General features: G+C 39.9%; 1 protein-coding gene across 1 annotated transcript in view; it reads right to left on the minus strand.

Moving 5' to 3' along the window:
* The window catches only part of TERT (telomerase reverse transcriptase), a 399,618-nt gene that overhangs the window by 207,421 nt on the left and 179,285 nt on the right, over positions 1-12,912 (minus strand).

Below are 12,912 nucleotides of genomic sequence, written 5' to 3' on the forward strand. Positions count from 1 at the left end.
CTAAGTCGAACAAATTTCAAACAAGTACCCTCGACCTCTGAACAGCAGATATTTTGAAATGGACATTTTATGATTAAACAGCTAACTAGCTAGGCAACATAAATTAAACATATACAGGTCACTGCAATTGCCATACAAACCAAGACACAGTTGACATGATCTGTTATATTTCAGTCTCATATAAAAATGTTTGGCCCCTTGACAGGTGATGTTTTATTCTTACAAACTCAGTAAAAATGGACTTTGATGGAGCATATTCATGAAAAAAGGAGAAAAGAAATTTCTCCACAAAAGTTGCCCAAAATGACCAATCTTTTCACTGGGAAAATGGAACAAGAAATCTAATTGGCACTATGACCAAGTTCTCCATTTTTGTGAAGTACTTTTGGTTTTTTTTTTTATAAAACAGGCACATACCAACTGAAAGTTAAAGAGCATATAGTAGTAATGACATTGAAGTAGAAGCTGTCTTCAGAACATACAAGGAATACAACCCCAGCCACTTAAACTGAAAGTGTCTTTCTTCTATGTTTGTGCAGCGCTGCGTACGCCTTGTAGCGCTATAGAAATGCTAAACAGTAGTAAATAGTAGTAGTAGAAATATAGATGCATGACTGTCTTTGCAGTTTTAAAGGGAGATCTGGGCTTTTTGAACGAAAAAAGCATTCTGAATCTCAGTTTCAGTAAACTGATTTCCACAAATCAGGTCACTTTCTAGACATACGTGGTTCTCATTTTACTTTTGAGAACTATTAGATGGAAAAAGTTGGTTTCACAAAAGTATGTTGAAGCAAAAGGAAGTTCTTTAAGAGCCATTTTTGTTAGTTGTGGGTATTCTCTTTTCTGCATCTTCCAAAGTACTGTAATATTTCCCAGGTTCTCAAATTTACAGTGGTTCAGTGCAGCAGAAGGAAGGCCCCATTCACAAGAGGCAGTAATTAAATGGATTGAAAAAAAGTGTTCGTAGGTTATACCTATGACTCCAATCTCATACACAACTGATAAGTACATAAGTACTGTCATCCTGGAAGATCCCAAAAACAGTACAATACACTTTATGCTGCTTACTCTAGAAATAACAGTGGATTTTCCCCAAGTCCATTTTAATAACGGTCTATGGACTTTTCCTTTAGGAAGCTGTCCAAACCTTTTTATAAACTCTGCTAAGCTAACCACCTTTACCACATTCTCCGGCAATGAATTCCAGAGTTTAATTACACACTAAGTGAAGAAAAATTTTCCCCGATTCATTTTATGTTTAAATCATCTTTATTAAGCTGAAGCCAACATTTACAAGCAGGACTCCGAAGATTCATAAGATCTCATTATTCAACAACCAATAAATATTTTGAAATTATTCCTATCCAAAACAGCACTAAATCCTCCCTCCCTCAGCGTACATCACTGTTCTTCTCCGATTCATTTTAAATTTACTACTTTGTAGCTTCATTGCGTGCCACCTAGTCCTAGTATTTTTAGAAATAGTAAACAAGTGATTCACGTCTACCCGTTCCACTCCACCTATTATTTTATAGACCTCTATCAATATCTCCCCTCTGCCGTCTTTTCGCCAAGCTGAAGAGCCCTAGCCATTTTAGCCTTTCCTCATAGGGAAGTCCCATCCCAACATTTTTGTTGCCCTTCTCTGTACCTTTTCTAATTCCACTATATCTGTTTTGAGATGCAGTGACAACTGAATGCAATAGTCAAGGTGTGGATGCACCATGGAGTGATACAAAGGCATCATAACGTCCTCATTTTTGTTTTCCATTCCTTTCCTAATAATACCTAACATTCTATTTGCTTTCTTAGCTGCTGCCACACACTGAGCAGAGGGTTTCAACGTATCATCAACGATGATGCTTAGATCCATTTCCTGGTCGGTGACTCCTAATGTGGACACTTACGTTACATAGCTATAATTCGGGTTCCTCTTTCCCACATGAATCACTTTGCACTTGCTCACATCTGCCATTTAGATGCCCAGTCTCTCAGTCTCGTAAGGTCCTCTTATAATTTTTCACAATCCTCTTGCGATTTAACAACTCTGAATAACTTTGTGTCATCAGCAAATTTAATTACCTCACTGGATACTCCTATCTCTAGATCATTTATAAATATGTTAAAAAGCAGCGGTCCCAACACAGACCCCTGGGGAACCCCACTATCTACCCTTTGCCACTGAGAATACTGACCATTTAGCCCTACTCTATCACTTAGCCAGTTTTTAATCCACAATAGGACACCACCTCATATCCCATGACTCTCCAATTTCTTCTGCAGTCTTTCGTGAGGTACTTTGTCAAATGCTTTTTGAAAATCCAGATACAAAATATCAACCAGCTCACCTTTATCCACATGTTTGTTCACCCCTTTAAAGAAATGTAATAGATTGGTGAGGCAAGATTTCCCTTCACTAAATCCATGTTGGCTTTGTCTCAATCTATGCTTTTGAATATGCTTTGTAATTTTGTTCTTTATAATAGTTATTTTGCCTGGCACCACCATCAGGCCTACTGGGCTATAATTTCCTGGATCTCCTCTGGACCCTTTAAAAAAAAAAAAGCGGTATTACATTGGCCACCCTCCAATCTTTATTTGTTGCATTTGTATCCCACATTTTCCTACCTTTTTGCAGGCTCAATGTGGCTTACAATGTACCGTTATGGCATTCGCCATTCCAGATTAGAAGATAGCAATTGGTGTTACATACAAACATATGGATGTCATAATAAAATTAAGCAGACAGGTATAAGAAGAAAACATTTTCGAATATAGGTGAAGTGAAGATGTGTTACATTTACAATTATTGATAGTTGTGGTATGCCTTGTTGAAGAGGTAGGTCTTCAGAGATTTTTCAAAAGTTAGTTAGTTCGTATATAGTTTTTAGGTTATTCGGTAATGCGTTCCAAAGCTGCGTGCTCAGGTAAGAAAAGCTTGACGCATGCGTTAAGTTTATATTTTAGACCTTTACAGCTGGGGAAGTGAAGATTAAGGAATGTGCGGGATGATCTTTTGGCATTTCTGGGTGGCAAGTCTACCAGATCTAACATGTAAGCTGGGGCATCCCCATGAATGATTTTATGGACTAGAGTGCATACCTTGAACGCGATTCGTTCTTTAAGTGGAAGCCAGTGTAACTTTTCTCTCAGGGGTTTTGCACTTTCATATTTTGTTTTTCCAAATATGAGTCTGGCTGCAGTGTTCTGGGCAGTTTGACGTTTTTTGATGATTTGCTCTTTACACTTTACAAGCGTAGAGTGCATTGCAGTAATCTAGGTGACTCAGCACCATTGACTGTACCAGGTTGCGAAAGATGGTCCTTGGGAAGAAGGTTCTTACTCTTAAATTTCCACATTGAGTGGAACATCTTCTTGGTTGTGTTTTTCGCGTGACTTTCAAGTGTAAGATTTCGGTCAATGGTAACTCCAAGAATTTTCAGGGTGTCTGAGACGGGAAGGGAGAAGTTTGGTGTGTTTATGGTGGTGAATTTGCTCGTGTTATGTTGTGAGGTGAGTATAAGACATTGTGTTTTTTCTGCGTTAAGTTTCAGCTGAAATGCGTCCGCCCATGAATGCATCATATGGAAGCTTTGGTTGAAGCCATTGGTAATTTCCTTTAAATCATGTTTGAACAGGATATAGATCGTTACGTCATCTGCGTATATGTATGGATTGAGGTTTTGATTGGATAATAACCTGGCTAAGGGTGTCATCATTAGGTTGAAGAGGGTCGGCGATAGGGGAGATCCTTGAGGGACTCCATATTCAGGTATCCATGGGGCTGATATAGTCGAGTTAGAAATCACTTGGTATGATCTTGTTGTCAGGAAGCCTTCAAACCAATTAAGAATGTTACCTCCAACTCCGAAATATTCTAGGATGTGTAGTAATATTCCATGGTCAACCATGTCGAAAGCACTGGACATGTCAAATTGTAGGAGAAGTATGTTATTGCCAGTTGCGATAGCTTGTTTAAATTTAGTCAAGAGAGTAACTAGTACTGTTTCAGTGCTGTGGTTAGACTGAAATCCTGATTGGGAGTTATGAAGTATTGAAAATTTATTTAAGTAGTTGGTGAGCTGTTTGGTTATCAGAGGAATCGATGCTACTGGGTGATAGTTGGTTAAGTCACTTGCACTTTTCTTTGCGTCTTTGGGTATAGGGGTGAGTAGAATGTTTCCTTTATCCTTTGAGAAGAGTCCATTTTGTAGCATATAGTTCAAGTGTTTTGTGAGGTCTGATATGAATTGTTGAGGGGCGAGCTTTATAAGGTTATTAGGGCATATGTCTAATTTGCAGTGAGCCTTGGCGAACCTTTTGAGCATTGACTCATCCGATAGTGTGTCGAAGTTGGTCCAGGTTCTGTCAGCTGGGTGTTCACCAGGGGTTGGGTCTAGACAGTCAAGGAGTTTTACGTACTCGATGGTATTGACAGGTATCATGAGTCGTAATTTTGCAATTTTCTCTTTGAAGTATTTCGCAAGATTGTCTGCTGCTGGTGTATCTGTGCTGTTAGAAGTCACCGGTGTAGTATCTAGTAATTTGTTCACAAGTTGGAAAAGTTTGTGTGTGTCCTTCCGGTACCATGCTTGATTTTAAAGACAAATTACACATTACTAACAATAGTTCCGCAAGTTCATTTTTCAATTCTATCCAGTCCAGGAGATTTGCTACTCTTCAATTTGTTAAATTTCACCATTGCATCCTCACCCAGTCTGCATCTCTCTCAAATCGCACCTGCCCTCAGCATGTGTCCCCTCCCTGCCTCTTTCTCAGAGAGTTCGTTGATTTTGTTGTCTCATGAGATTGAGAGCTGCAAGATCAACAGCTATTCTTTAACCTCAACACATCTCAGTTACTGAAAAATGTCTAAAACCCTGTCTGATGTTATGACAAACTAAAATTATATTAAAGTTTTTGATATTACCTCACTTGAAAAAACTTTGCACAACTAGTACAAAAATACACTCAGAACCTTAACATACAAAAACAGCACCAACTCCCAAGACTCAAAGAACTACTTTATGTGTGAAATGAACATACTGTAAAGCTTTACACCAAGTCATACACTAATATACCACCCAGCAAGAACCAGAACAAATGGGTCTGCTGAAAGATCTCTACACTGAAACTACATGCTAGGAGAATACCACACAAATGCAAAACAGACTCTCAACAAATATGAGACAAGGGATCACGAAGTAATAGAAATATAAAGGCTAAAAACTGAATTGGAAACCTTAAGAAGTCAGCATGGAGAACAAAATTTGAGAAAGAGAAATTGAAATACAAGATACCAGAAATGTGCATTTAAAAAGGCTGAGAGATTCCAATTAATTCAAAATAAAATACTTTTTTCTACCTTTGTTGTCTGAACTTTTTATTTTTCCCATTCACTTTGGTCCCAGCATCCCTCTTTAGCTTTTCTCTCTCTCTCTTTTTTTTTTTTTTTTTTTTTATTCTTATCATTATAGTGTCTCCTATGCATTTCACATTTCTTTTCTCTCCATGTCAACCATTCATTTTCCCTCTGCATCCCTATCTGTCCTGTCCAGCATCTCCCCCTCTGTGTCCATGTCCCTTTCCTTTCATCTGGGTCTCTATTCTTACCCCCTGTGATCAGATTTGCCTCTCTGTGTCCCTACCCCCTCTCTGATCAATATTACCTTTGTCCCTGTCCCTATGATCCCTCTATACCCAGTACCTCTTCTCTGTGCCCCCTCTTTGTTGTCCATTCTAACTTGCCTCAACCACTGCCAATCATGGCAATGCAGCAATTCAAACAGGCAGCCCAGAAGGCCTTCACTAGGCTGTACCCTGTCTCCATGGAAACAGGAAATTGCATCAAAGGAGGTAGGGCGTAGCTTAGGGAAGGCCTTAGGCTGTGTGTTTGAATCACTGCACTGCCACAATCAGCAGTGAACAAGCCAAATTAGGACAGATGGGGGAGGGAGAGGTGATGCTTGACTGGGAGGAGAAGGAAGGAGGGAAAGATGTGGCACTTAGCTCTGGGTATGTTGCCAGGGCACAACATACCCCTGTTAACATTTTACGCAGCCCTTGGGGTGCACATACCACGTGCTGGGAATGTCTGGCCTAGTGGTAAGAACCTAAATACAAATTAGAGGGACAACCTAACATATAGGAGTACCACAAAACTACTACATAATACAAAAACGTACTCCACTACTGATTTTCATTCTCAAACCATTTTATTACATTCAATACCTCCTAATTACCATTCATACTGCTAGCACTCACGCCACTCACAATCAAATGCCTCCTACTTCAACAACTCACTTGAACACATACTGTTTAACCTGTTACATACAGTAACTAATAATCATATGTATACACAGATATATAGTTTTGGTCCTGATGTATATTTGACTCTTTAGTGTCCATTTGATTCACCAAATCTCTCTTTAGCAATAGCTCTCTAGAGTACGGCTCCAGCGCCGCACAACTGTTTGATCACTTCAACAAATTAACACTGTCTCTAGATTTACTCAGGTCTCCATCATTGCATAAATATATATTCAATGTATGTTTTTATACATCACCCCAATCGGGGTACTATCAGCAGTCCAAGTGGGTGGAGTGTCGGACACTAGAAGGCTAGCGTGTGTGTTCGCCAAAACACCATCCACCCCATTCGATGTCCTGCTCACTTCAGTTCCTCTAGTTTTGGTAATTCAGAGAAGGGGGTGGATGAGTTACCCTGCACAGGGTATAGATCGAGGTGGGTCCCTCCTGGCCCGGCTGATCCCTCTATTATGGCTTTTCAAAAATTAGTGTTAAAAGACTGTCCATTATGGAGCAATCCCCTAGTGTATGTAACAGCAATACCACTAGCCATCAATGGAAGTGTATTAACAATTTAGCCAATGATAAAACGTTGACTATCTTGAGGGCCGACAAGGGAGGGTCCACGGTAGTTATGGACACTACTAAGTATATAGAAGAGGGTTTAAAACAACTCCAGCAATCCCAATATTATGAATTGGAAAGTGATCCCACGGTAGAACTTCAACAGGTCATTAGACAATATGTGGATTTGAATGGTAGTTTGACAATAAGGGAGCAGCGGTTTTTGTGCCACCCTCACCCTAAGACCCCTTTTATATACTTCGTTCCGAAGGTCCATAAATCTGACTGGGACCCTCCCGGGAGACCCACTGTGTCCACACGTGACTCAGTATTAGAACCCCTCTTGAAGTATTTGGACAAGCTTTTGAACCCCTTTGTCAGTCGGGCTGAATCATATGTTAGAGATTCGATTCATTTTATGCAGCAGCTGGAACACGTTGATGCTCAAGATGTTTACAGTGATAATTTCATCATGGTAGGACTAGATGTCGTGTCTCTGTACACTAATTTACCACAGGATAAATTGGTGGAACTTGCATGCGCCTACTTGCGTGAGAGCTCGATGCCAGATCAAAAAATTGAGATAGTGCATCAGCTTACCACATGGGTAGTCAGTTCAAATTATTTTGAATTTCAGAATAAGTTTTACATCCAAAGGCAAGGGGTGGCGATGGGAGCTACTGTATCTCCGTCCCTCACGTGTCTATATATGACGACTCAATTTGAAAAAAAGTTTGTATATACTTCTCCACGGTACAAAGATGTGGTGCTGTGGAGAAGATATATCGACGATGTCATATTATTCTGGAAAGGGACGGAGGAGGCTTTGGCAACATTTACTCTTGGGGCCCGGTAGACCCTGGTGGTTTAAATCTAGAAGTTGAATGGCTTTAGTCATTTAAGGTGTTGCCGGAAGTGAGGTGGATATTTAAACCCTCACGAAGTAGGGTTCAGCTGAGCAATTAGTGGGCGGATCCTTGGATGCTCCCGGGAAGGGAGAGCCCAGACGGTAAGCTACCGAAGCTACAATTATATTGATAGAAATTATATTGATAGAGATGATACCTTATTTGTTGTGAATTAAGGTACATGAGATTCAGTTTGTTTAGAGACATGCTTATATGGTGTCTGTAGGTATTGTTTAGTAGTTCCTCCTGAAGAAGAACATCGCGAAATGCGGTCGCGCATATCGAAAAGGGGATCTAGAGGAACTGAAGTGAGCAGGATATCAAATGAGGCGGATGGTGTTTTGGCGAACACACACGCTAGCCTTCTAATGTCCGACACTTCACCCACTTGAACTGGTGACAGTACCCCGATTGGGGTGATGTATAAAAACATACATTGAATATATATTTATGCAAAGATAGAGACCTGAGTAGATCTAGAGACAGTGTTAATTTGTTGAAGTGATCAAACAGTTGTGCGGCGCTGGAGCCGTACACTAGAGAGCTATTGCTAAAGAGAGATTTGGTGAATCAAATGGACACTAAAGAGTCAAATATACATCAGGACCAAAACTATATATGTATACATATGATTATTAGTTATATGTAACAGGTTAAACAATGTGTGTTCAAGTGAGTTGTTGGAGTAGGAGGCATTTGATTGTGAGTGGCATGAGTGCTAGCAGTATGAATGGTAATTAGGAGGTATTGAATGTAATAAAATGATTCGAGAATGAAAATCAGTAGTGGAGTACGTTTTTGTATTATCTAGTGGTAAGAACACCATGCTAGCAATCAGAGAAGCCCAGTTCAAATTCCACCATTTCTCCTTATAATCTTGGGCAAGTCACTTACCATCCTGTTCCCTCAGCTACAAACTTCTACTAAAGATAAGCGTATACTAATAGCACATGCTAAGTGTTGCATGTTCTATTTTATACCTATGGGCCATGTGACAGCACATGCTAATGTCTGTTAGAAGGCACTAGGTTTTAGTCAAAAGGTCCCTTAAATTGTATGCCCTTAAGAGAAATACCTAGTGTACTGGAATGCAACTAAATCTAAATAAATAAAAAGGAATAAGAAATATTACTTTAAAAGCAAAGGAAAAATAGAAATAAAATACATTTAATGTTTTTTGTTAATTGGACTAACTTGATCCATCCATGCCTGGGAGTACTGATATTCCTGTCACAGTTTTGTCTGTCCTGATCTGGAGAATGTTTCTAGAACTGCAACTGCCCTGGTTGTAACAGCTGACCTTCATATAGTTCCTATGCCAGCTGCAGTGTTTGCTCTGCTCCTTGGGTAAAAGAACAGAGTAGGAAATAACTTTAAAAAACATCTGGAAGGTAGTGTCAAGGACTGAATATATATAAACAGGAACAATATCCTGTGTTTTTCTAAGTAAGTGATGAACAAGCTGGTGGTCAGTTATGCTCAATTTACCCAAACTGACTTGTATAAGTCCCTAGGAGTATAGTTCTCAATTCTCAAGACAGCAGGTGCTTCAAGAATAAGGGATACTTTAAATGAGAGCTTTCCTAACTGTGGGTCATGATCCCAAATGGGGTCATGAAAATCGTCTTTGGGGTAATGATCTAGGCAGGCCCTCCATAGAAAATCACTGTCCTTCACCACCGAGGTAGGAGTCATGTGCTATGGCCACAGGCTTTTTGATGAGCTCTGGTTTAAATCTTCATTAGAAATTAAGAGACTATCTAGGGGGAAAAATTTGTGCTTTTAAAATTTTACAAAGACTCACTTATCACCAGAAGTCCTGTGTAGGAAGTATTTTAAAGCAGGAGCAGCAGCACACTTTTTTTTGCTTCAGAGAGCCAAACAAATCAAGCTCTGTCCTTGCCTCCATATGTCCCCGGCTGCTGATGTGATATAGGGTAAAACTTTGGCAGGATCATGGCCCCTGTGGCCTACCCCATCCCATTGCCTGTCTTTCAAAGAGGTATCACACCACCAACTGCAGATACCATTGTTATCTCAAAATGTTATTACCTTTCTCAGCAGGTAAAGAGGGTTAGTGGAAAACAGGGTGGTTCAGATGTTATGTCTAGAGATTTTAAAGGGAAATATTCCAAAGTGGACCACCCTGCATATGTCTTTTACTTCTGAGCAAGATAAATTACTTGTTTTAAGATTTGTTATTTTCAGCACAAAGATCACACTTTGTGGTCAGATATTTTAGGACATGACTCATGCTACCAAGATGCACAGAAAGGCCTTCTTACAACTTGAGGGCATGCCTCTGCCTATTCTTTCTTTTTAAAATGTCTCTAAATGGAAAGTTAAAATGAGGGCTTTTCCCTCGGAGTCCTCTAATTTTAGCATTTGGGTTTCTGGTGCAGTCCCGCTGGAGTCCCTTCCGGAGACAAGAGGACTGGAGAAATCCCTTGGGGGAACCATGAGAGCAGCACCAGAGGAGAGAGTGGAGCTGCAGGGATCGCCCAGGAGCAGCAAGCTCGGGGCGGTTGGTGAATTGTCGACTGGGAGCAGTGCAAGCCTGTCTCTTCCTCCTTCTTCTAGTTTAGAGGAAATTGTTTCCTTTAATGTTCCTTGACCTGAAACTTTCACATTGGGCAGCTATTCAAGAACTGGGTAAGACTCCAACTTCTCAAAATATTCTAATGAGCAGTAAAGTTCAAAAACTGGATCAGAAGGTACTTAAAAAAAATCAAGCTGATAAAAATTCTCTCTGAAACAGTGGTAAAAGAGGAAGAATCTTTGACTACCGTGAAATCTGTTCAGTTTACTATAATTAGAGAAAATATTCTTAAAGCTAAGGTGGAAGCTTTGGAAAATGCTGCAAGGAATTGCAATTTAAGAGTATTTAATTTCCCATGTCTATTTCTATCTCAGCTAAGGAATTGTTTGTTAGATACCTTAAAGAGATTTTACAAGTATCATCTAAACTTCTACCTCCATTATTTTTTTTTTATTTGCCTCCATTTAAACAAGGTGATGATGGGACTAGATGGAACAAATACAACCAAAAAACCCTTATATTTCAGCTTTACTTGAAACTTCAGATTCAACAGTGGCTCAATTGGCCTCTCTTCTAGTTACTTTTGCTTTGGTTTCAGATAAAGACTAGGTTCTACATCTGTATTTTAAAAACAAAATTTTCTTGAACTTTAAAATCCATATATTTCCAGATGTTTCACATGAAACACAAAGGAAAAGGAAGCAATTTCTTCTATTGAAACCTGCAGTCTTACAATTGGGAGCGTTGTTGTTCCTTAAATTACCCTGTAAATGTGTGATTATATATAGATCACACAAACATTTGTTTTTTTTAATTCTACTCAGCACTCTGCTTTTATTTTTTCTAGAGGAATAATGGAGAGAAGTGCAAGGACCATTTTTCCCATACATGAGGTAGAAGATCCCTCATAATTGAAATCTTCTTCTGTATTAGAGCTTGATGTTGTTCGTAGCTTTTTCTTATATTCTTTTTTGAGTTTACTTTTTTATTTAATAGGCTTAATGTGCCTTTTATATGGAGGACTGGAGTTAAAAGATGTTTATTTCTTATTGAAAATGTATTCTTTATCTGTACAAGTGGATGCTTGGTTTATAATATAAATTTTCAATAATTTTTTTAAACCTACTCTCGATCCCTTATAGTCATTATCAGGAGTCACGTGGTACCATGTGAGAGAGCGGTCGCTGAAAAGCTGAGCTCCCATACTTCCTCGCTTGATTATCTGCAAAATCGGATATGGTACAAATTTTAAGACTGTAAGCCTCTCGTTGTAGACCGGAAAGGAGAGAGAATGAGATAAGAACCTTGAATCGCTGGTTTACAGCGGAATGGCCTCCAAAACACAAAAGAAAGAGAAAAGCAAGGCCCAGGAACCTAAAATGGCAGACAGTCAAACACTGCAGGGCTCCTCAATATGCTCCGCGCGGACTGCTGAAATCACTGCCGAGGTTACGGCGGTGGTGGAAGCAGCGTTGGATAAAAAACTACAGGCTCTGTATGATAGAGCCGAGGCTGCTCATGAACGATTAGACGGCTTTAATTTGGATTTAGATCAAATGCAGCAGCGGATCAGTGACATTGAGGATCGCATGCAGGAAGCTGAAGAGCCAAGAGAAGCGCTTCAAAAGAAAGTGGCAGAATTAGAATAAAAGCAAGACGATTTGGAAAATCGTGCAAGGAGAAATAATTTGCGCCTTGTTGGATTGCCGGAAAGTCTGAAAGACGCGGAGCTAGTGAGTTTTTTGGAACGATGGCTCACGGAGATGCTGCAATTAAATAATTTACAAGATCCTTTGCGAATCGAGCGAGCCCATAGGATAGGAGCGCGCCGACAGTCAACTGACAAACCTAGAGTGATAATCATGTACATCTTGCAGTATGGACACAAACAGACAATCCATAAAGGCAATTCGAGCTGGCCAGACACTAAAATACGAAAGCCGGAAGATCTTATGTTTCCAGGACTATTCGATAAGTGTGGCGACGGCAAGGCGCGCATTTGTACCTATATGAGCTGAAAGATTAAATTTTTCTTGATATATCCAGCTAAGCTGAGGCTTTTCCACGATGGAGTGGAAAAGAACTATGAGTCCGTGGAGAAAGCCAGAGACTTCCTAAAGATGCTGCCAGCCAGAACAACAAAGTAAGAGAGCACATGGCAGTTAACATAGCGGGAGGAAGACATGATTGATGGGAGCGGAGAGCTGAAGGGACTTCTGGATTGCTCCATAGACAATATACTGGGGTGCAGATAACGCTCAATAGAGGTCCCGGTTGGAAAAATTGGACGAAAAGTAGATAGTGTTTAAATTTGGAAGAAAGGGGAAAGAAGCTCTTTATAAAAATGGAGAGAGTTGGATGGGACACAATTCTGTGTGAAGGATTAGAGGCAAGATGAGCACGGTGAAGGAGGGACACGAGGATTTCAGGAATAGAACGACTCAAAGGCGAAATACGGAATGCTGTAGAGCCATGCACAGTACGTAACTCTGATCTGCAAATCTTCCGAGGAGTTAGAGAATTGTTGTATTTAACTCCTTCGGATACTTGAGTTAAGCTGTTTTTCTCTCTCAAAACATTTTCTAAGATGTT

The sequence above is a fragment of the Microcaecilia unicolor genome, chromosome 1, assembly GCF_901765095.1.
Source record: "Microcaecilia unicolor chromosome 1, aMicUni1.1, whole genome shotgun sequence".
NCBI classification, from domain to species: domain Eukaryota; kingdom Metazoa; phylum Chordata; class Amphibia; order Gymnophiona; family Siphonopidae; genus Microcaecilia; species Microcaecilia unicolor.